The 8022-nt window shown below is 44.8% G+C and overlaps 1 protein-coding gene across 1 annotated transcript in view; it reads left to right on the top strand.

The window, feature by feature from the left end:
- Nucleotides 1-393: 393 nt before the first annotated feature.
- ELMO1 (engulfment and cell motility 1) overlaps nt 394-8022 on the top strand; it is a gene marked incomplete at both ends in the record, with an annotated part of 519094 nt that continues 511465 nt past the window's right edge. Inside the window, one exon of the mRNA XM_084229578.1 lies at nt 394-482. The remainder of the gene's footprint in view (nt 483-8022) is intronic.

Below are 8022 nucleotides of genomic sequence, written 5' to 3'. Positions count from 1 at the left end.
CAAATCAGTTGCCCAAAATGAAAGCACATAAAAAAAGATGCCACACGCTCTCGGCCTCCCGGAGGTGGCGCTACGAGGGTGACAGAGTTAATTAGGGCCTGCAAAACGCCGCGTGTGAGCTCATCTGAGAAGTCATGCTCTGCACACATATTATTTATAGCAGATCTGAGGCGAGCACGGTGTTTGACATTTCCTTATTTTTAAGTAGGGGGACTTAAAAAAGTCGTGGCTAACCCCCTCAGACTAAGTGCTGTGGGCAGGTTCCCGGGAGCGCGGGAGGCTTACGCGCCAACCACGCGTGTCCGGGCGCAGGTGCCGGGGGCGGCGGCAGCGGCCAGTCGGCTGCGTTCGCTGTGGTGGAGAGTTCGCGACTGATCTCTGCTTGCCTTGCAGATGCAAAATGTGTCTTTGGCCAGCAGGAGGAAGGAAGAGGAAGTGAGAGCAGCGGCAGCCGGCGGTGCAGCAGCCGGCGGACCCGGAGTGTAAGTGCGTGTGCTCAGGCGAGCAGGGGTGGGTGAGGATGGGCAGTGGATAGAGGCAGAGCCGCTCTCACCGCCGCTGCCCCGAGCTGGGAGACAGAACCTCCGTTCCTCTTTCAATGGTCACGGGTCGCCAGAGCTCGGGCCGCGGGGAACCCTCGTCGCCGCTGCGGTCCTGCGACCCCGGGCAGGTTCGTAAAGTTTCCAGGGCTGCCGCCGCGCCCCGACTGGCTGACCTCGGGAAGGCTAGGGAGGGAGCAGGGACTGGGGCAGGGAGGAGGCATTCAGTTCCAGAAGACTCTAAAGCGCCGCGAAGACACTTTTGTTTCCTCCCTGGGGGCGCCGCGGCTGGGGCGGGGGTGCAGCGGAGCTCTGCTGGTGAGGGCTGCGGGCGCGCCAGGGCGCTCCGCAGTTGGGGAAGTCTGGTGGAGGGGGGCGGCTGGAGTGGAAGTAGCGGAGGGAGCGCCGGGCCCTGGAGCGGTCGGAGACGTTTCGACCGTGTTCAGCTGGGGACGCTGCCTGTGGGGCTAAGCTGCGGGCGCCTAGCAGTGGTTGAGGATGGGGGCGGGTGTTGGTTTTGGGGTTTGGAGACCCAGAGGTTAAGCTTGAGAAGAGACTGGCCTCTCGAACTCCCGGGTTTTCTCCGACACTTGCAAATGGGAGGGAATTCCCCGGCGAGCGCGCTCCTGCCTGGGGATTTTGATGGGTTTCTGGGACCTAGGGCCGGGAGAGACGGTAGGGGGCGAGTGGGACAGCTGATAGCCCCCGGGCGATTGTTGGTACGTACTAGCCTCCCGGGACCGCCGAGGTCCCCCCCGGGACGAGGAAAGACGGCGGTGGCTCGTGGGGAGATTCTGGAATCAGAGAGTAGCCGCACCAGGAGCGCCTTCAGGAAAGGGGAGCCGAGGAGGTCTGGGGGGTCCTAGATTCCGGGCGCACAGGCGCGGCCGCGGTCGCCAAGAGGAGCTTTGAGGAAGAGGAAATACAGAACTCTGCCGGCCCGGGGGTGCGCGCGTGTGTTCAGGGCTGGCAAATCCGTGTTTGTACCGCGGGCGCGCGCGAGGGCGGGCAAGCCTGTGTGTGAGCGCGTGTGTGTGTGTGTGTGTGTGTGTCTGTGTGTGTGTTATGTGCGCGACCGCGGGGGCCTCCGGAGCCGGCGACTCCCAGCCTAGTGACTCTCTCCCTCCTAGTGGCCTTTTGAAGTTGGATGCTCTGAGAGGGGATTGTTTGTTGACAGCTTGACCTGCATTGACCTAAAACTGAGGGACTGGGCCCCCGGGTAGTGACCCAGCTCTGGGGGCATCTGGACAGCTCCTGAGACTCAAGGAACATATATTATGTGATGCCCTGTGTTCAGAACCACAGTTCTGCTGGTGGACAAGGATAGTCATGAATCATGATGAGCTAATTCTTTATGTTTAAAATTTCAGAAAATCTTGGGCAAGAGTTTGTGCCACCATCTGCTTCCTAAGGCAGAAGCCATGGGCTGGACAGGTAGTGGGGCCTTGAATTGGTGTGATATAGGTGCGGTAGTGGAAGAATTTCTGAGTTTTTGTAACCTCTAAAAAATAAAAGTAATTAATGAGTTGTATTTATATACCAACCCTTTGAGGGTGATGAAGAACAAGAGATAGCTAACCTCACCAAGGTTCACTTTTAGATGGAAAGGGGGGCAGTGACTTATTGTTAAAAGCCTCCTCTGGTCGTAGTTTTTCATATTATCTCAATTCCACTCCTATTTCCCAAGGTTATTGCAATGATTATTGTACCCTGCTCACAGGTAGCATACTTTTTTATAGTTGACTTTCTGACCCTCTGATATCTCCTGAGGGCTGTGGTTAAATATGCACATTGTCTTTTTTCCCCCACTATATTGATTACTCAGTTTTTTAATTAGATGGACAACTTGTCTCCTCTGTGAGGGAATGACTCTGGAGTGTTGGAGCTCTACAGGTGTGGTGGTATAAGAACTGAGGGAACTGGGTACCAGAAGATTGGTAGGTCACAGAGAGGGGAGACCAAGGAGTCAGACCTAGAGTGGGTCTGGTGGCATTTAGGACCTGGATTGGGTGGTTCTATAATTGGTCGGGCCTATCACCCCCTACTTCTCCATGCCCATGTGTCATCTCTCTGCCTTTCTTAACTTGCAACCATTCTGACCACCTTACATTCTTCTTTTTTACTAAGTGCTCTCTCCAGGACCTCTGTATATATCATTCCTCTACCCAAGGAACTTTCCCCCACATGTCCAGATGACTCATTCACTGATGCCCTTAAGGTCTCTGCCCTGTGGTCAGTTAAAGGCAAACTTCTCTGCCTAACTCACATAAAATAACAACCATTCCCTTCCTAGTCCTCTTGTTACTGTTTATCCTATTAGCACTAATTACCCCTGGTGTCATATATTCCTTTGTTTGATTACTGTCTGTCTCTCCCATTAGAATGAAAATTCCATAAAGGCAGGGACCTTGTCTTATTTACTGTTCCAGAACTTAGACTTTCCCCAGCATAACAGGTGCTCAATAAATATCTGTCGACTGACAGAAAAATAGATGTCTATTATGGAAGAGACTTACTAAGGAACTATACCAGAAACATTGCAACAGCAGCAGCAAGTAAGAAACCCAGGTAATAAGCTTTTGCTTTTCCTTCCCACCCCCAGGTCCAGCCATTCTTCTAGCAAACCCCTTCTTAAGACTCCTTCCTTAGAATATCAGACTGAAGAAAGGAACAGAGAGGTGATTCCTTGGGAGAGAGGAAAATCAGTATAGTTTATTAATAACACATCTCCATTCCAGATATGATGTTTACTTCATCACTCCCTTTGGAGGAAGTCTTCCTAAAGCATGTGTTGCTTTAGCCAAAGAAATACTCCCTAGGAAGAAAGGCATTATTGTGAGTGAAGAGATATTCAAGTGTGTCCTAGTCAGCTGTCCCAGAAGATGGAAATAAAGGCAGAGGAGAAGAGGAAGTAAGGGAAGAAGGAAAGATAAGCAGAAGAAAAACTTGGTGAAAGATATAGGGCAAAAGAAAAATAAGAAATGCCTAGGAGTAGAGAAATGAATGAGAAAATAGACAAGGAGCTTTGGTAGTGCTTCTAAACCATTGCATATTGACATAGGACAATACTTGAACATTTTTAAGTAATTCATTTCCTTTGGGTGTTTGGTGCAAATGGGTGGGGAGAGAAGGGTTAAGGGAATGCTTTGAAGTCTTTGCAGAGAGGATGTGGCTGGGGATGTGGCAGAGGCTCTGTTGAATAGGCTTACTTTATCATCTCACCTAATGCTGAAGGTTTAGAAGTGATCATTTCTCTGGAGGACATTTCCTGTCCAAATCTAAGGCTGGCTGTATTTAAGGTTTGTAAGTGAAGCTTGGAATCACTTTTTAATGCCTGAGCGCATGCTAACAGATAGTTTAGTTTATAATACATTCATTCTATTGAATTTGGAAAAGGTGGGAGATTACTAAACCCTCTCTACAGCTCAAAAGCCTCAAGTGTTTGCTGCTAATTACACAACTCCAGTTCTGCTTCCTTTTAGTCAACTAGTCTAGTGTTTTTGAAGTCTGGGGTTACAATCCGGGAATAGATCATAATTCAAACTATAATGTCCAGACCAGCTGTTTAAAATATGAAATGGAAGAGAGTACAATGAAGAGTATTTTGCAAAATGGATACCAAGACTTAATGTCAAATGTTAATATGGATCAAGATTAAAAAATAAACAAACAAATAAACAAACAAATCCAAAAACCTAGTGTTTCTGAAGGATCAGGAAAAAAAATCTACTTTTTAAAACTAATTTGCCAGAGCCTCCAATGAAAGTGGTTCATCGGACCATACTTTAAGAAAACTTAGCCACCCCTCCCTGAAAAGTGCTGTTGGTTTAATTGCCTGCTAGAGGGATGCAGTAAAAACTTAAGACTTTAAGCTTATGGACTTAACTTTCAAAATGCAACTGTTTTATAGAACTTGAAAGTGTATTGGTCTCTGATATGGAGAACAGTAGATTCATTTGCAGTACTTTAATAGTTCTTAGGATAAAGCAATTGAATATACTTTTTTTCTGATCAAGTTTTCATTTAGAACTTTTGACATCTTTGAAACTTTGCTCAACTTTTCCTTTCATATTTTAATTACTTTCAGAGGTTTGCAAGGAAAGTAGTAATCTCTTCTGTTTGTAACCACACTGCTGTGATACATAATTAAATTAAACCTTTTAGCTGACCACTGATTGGGATTAACCAAAGAAGGCAAAGGCTGAAAATTCAAGCACTCCCTCAAAAATAAGGATCATGAAGGCATACCATCCCAAGGACACAATGTGGCCCCCCATGAAATGTGTGTGGCCTGGGAAAGCCTTTGAATATGCCCAGCACAGCATCTTAAGGTACTGCAAAACTAATCCTGTATGCACAATGTAACATGGTTTCCAGTTTTCAGTTACCTCGGTAATTTAGGTTGTCTGAGTATAACCATAGGAATTTACATATAATAGGCAGAATGAAGCCTGAAAAACACCATGATCCATGATTAAGTGGACTTGTGACATAGTATTCTCTAACTTTTCACTGATTAAGTGCAGGTACAGGATAGAGCATTTTGTCACTAGTCTAAGGTGGACTGAATAGTGAAGTATCATAGGAATCCACATGGGAGACGAATGCTAACTCATCAAACAGAATTAATCACAGCAACAACTTGGCATAGTGCTGAGTAGAGACATTAGTCACATGTATAAATAGAAGATGATGATTCCCAGTGAGTGTTCTAGGCCCCCACAAACACCAATTTCCAGAATCTGAGCAAAATTATTATTGGAACCTCAATTTCAGGAATTGAGGTTACAGTTTTGGCTATTTTAGTTTTAACAGGAACAAAACTTTCCTTAGTGGAAAACCTGGAAAACACACTAGTTGGTGGACTCTAGGACTGCTGTGGGTGAGTAGGTAGTACTTGCTGAATAAGGAGCAGAGCTGGAGAACCCCAAGATCAGGCAAGCTGTGAGTGAGCATTTTCCCAGTGAATATGGAGCCACAGGATCCACAAGACATTTTCCTGTATGTGCTGACATCCTTTCTCCTAGAATACTCTTTTGGAAGTGATGGGAAGTCACCAACATGGTATGATTATCCCATTTTATCCATGTGACATGAAGGAATAAAATGTCACAGGGCTGTTTGTACAGTAGATCTTAACCTTTATCCAGCTTTCCTGACTTTTCCTCCTATTATTCTTTTTTATAATACCATGATGCCTTGCTTTATTCCCCATTATTGGTTCTCCTGGACTAGCCTGGTCTGAGATCAGACCCGCCCATGTCCAGCTACACTGTAGCACAAAGAGGGACCTCTTCATTCCTGTTTATTGGTAGAATGCCCTGGGTTTTGATGGATGTGCCCTGGGTTGCTATGGCACCCACAGATGTGTCTGCCACTGCTGAGGTTGATTTTTCCTGAGTTGGTGCCTTCCTTTGGATATCTCATTCCAAAATTAACCTTCTTTGCCTTGACAGTCAGAGCATCCTTTTCTTAGGGACAGTATGCTTATCATCCAAACTCATGATACTGGAGCATGTAAGCCAGAATGAAAATTGTGAGTCAAAAGAAGAATGATGTTTGCCAAGGAGAATAGACATGTATTCTTCAGCCAACACTTTGTTCTCTGTGCATGAATCATGGTCAATGTAAAAGCACAGAACCAATAGGTGTGGGAGGAGTCCCACTGGAGAAAGGGAATATATTTCAGACAAAGTATTTTCCAGCTAGTCATATGTTTTGCTCCTTCTCTTGATCTATATGTTAATACCAACTACAGAGATAGTCTTTATGAGGGGTGATTTCACTCTTGGGTAATGTTGAGGCTACCGATGCTGATGCTTGTTTTTTTTTTAATGCCTGCAGAGTAGTGCCCATTTTGTTGACCCTTTATTTTAAGAATCTCAACCTCAGTACTGTTGACATATTGGGCTGGGTGGTTCTTTGTTGTGAGATCTGTCTTGTGCACTCTCGGATGGCCCTTACCTTCTTTGATCTCTGGCCACCAGAGAGATGTCAGTGCAAAAACTAGTTCTGACAACAAAAATTCCCTCTAGATACTGCCAATTTTTTTCCCCAGAGACAATGTCCCTACCCCCATTTGGAATCACTGCTTTTTCTTACATAAGTTAGACTTACTGTATTGATATGTTATCAGACAGGTGGGAACTTTGATAGCACACAAGTGGGGACTTTGATATGAGTTATTCCTATACTCTAAGGCTATTCCTTCACTGATTTGTGGTCTCTCCCTACTTCATTTCTTTCCTCTAGCTCTCCAAGTTATATCCCTAGCATCTTTCACTCCTGTATGGCAATTATTTTCTTAACCCAAATAAATGAATTTCAGGTTTGAATTTCTTGTTTGTTCCCTTCTGGCATCTTATGGCTAAAGAAAACTATACCTAGTGATTTTATGCCTCAGTTTTCTCTTAAGGTCTTGAATTCTAGCCACTGGTTACTGCATTAACTGTAATGTCTACATAATGGGAATGAGATAAATGATAAGAGGAAGGTAGGCAACAAAGGTCAGTATTGCTCATTCAGAGGTCTCTGTCACAAGATTAAGGAAATGTCTGCATGCAAATGAGTTAATGAGGTGAAATGCCTTCTCCTTTGCTTGTAAAATGTACCCTGGCTAAGAAAGAAAAAGACAAATACTGGATGGTCTCACTCATAGCAGAAATTCAGAAAACCTAAATAAGGGACCAGGAAAAAGACCAATTATAATAAAGCAAAAATCAAAATCAACAAGCAACTATAAACCATAGACACTCTACAGGGGAGGGGGGCTGTTGCGGGGAGGGGAAGAGGGGTTAGAGTCAAAATAGGGGGGGTGGGAATTGTATGGGGAATATAACCAAGATGAAAATGCATACAATGTGCAAAAATGAAAAATGATGTAAAAATATATAAAATAAAATAAAATATTAAAAAAATGTGCTCTGGCTAGTTATATAGTGAGAGATATTGATATTCCATCAGTGTGACCTAGACATTGTCGCCAGCTAGGGGAGAAGCTTAAAGATACAGCTGTAGGGGAAGTCCTTTCCCACTCTGTCCGTTTAATTTCTGTCCTAATCTTGCCACATTTGTTTTCTTATGTAATTATCTGTCACCCTTTTATTTACCTTCGCGGTTTAGCTGCTGTAGCAGTGCAGAGCAACATCTAGTGGCTTAAGCGATGTGGAAATATTGCTGGCTTGTATACTAGCCATGTCTCCCAAAGCTGCACCTTCTTATAAGTCATAGCCCTATAGCAACCCTCCACCCTTCCTTCCGCCCTTTGTGCCTTTTTTTTTTTTTTCAGTTTGAAATAGCTTTTAGAGAGCCAGCGTTTTGTGTTGTTTGGTTCTGTAGCCAAGCAGTCCTGAATGAGCTATATTTTCCAGGCTGCTACACACAATTTACTCTTAATTTCAAAGAATGATGCATTTCAAAATAATTTTTTTTTTCTGTTTTAAGCTCTTTAACCCAAACGTAGAACCACAGCAGACTTTGCCCT

The sequence above is a fragment of the Talpa europaea genome (genome assembly GCF_964194135.1).
Source record: "Talpa europaea genome assembly, chromosome: 3".
Classification (NCBI taxonomy): Eukaryota; Metazoa; Chordata; class Mammalia; order Eulipotyphla; family Talpidae; genus Talpa; species Talpa europaea.
The sequence above is the reverse complement of the archived record's forward strand: the minus strand, read 5'-3'. Positions and strand labels throughout refer to the sequence as shown.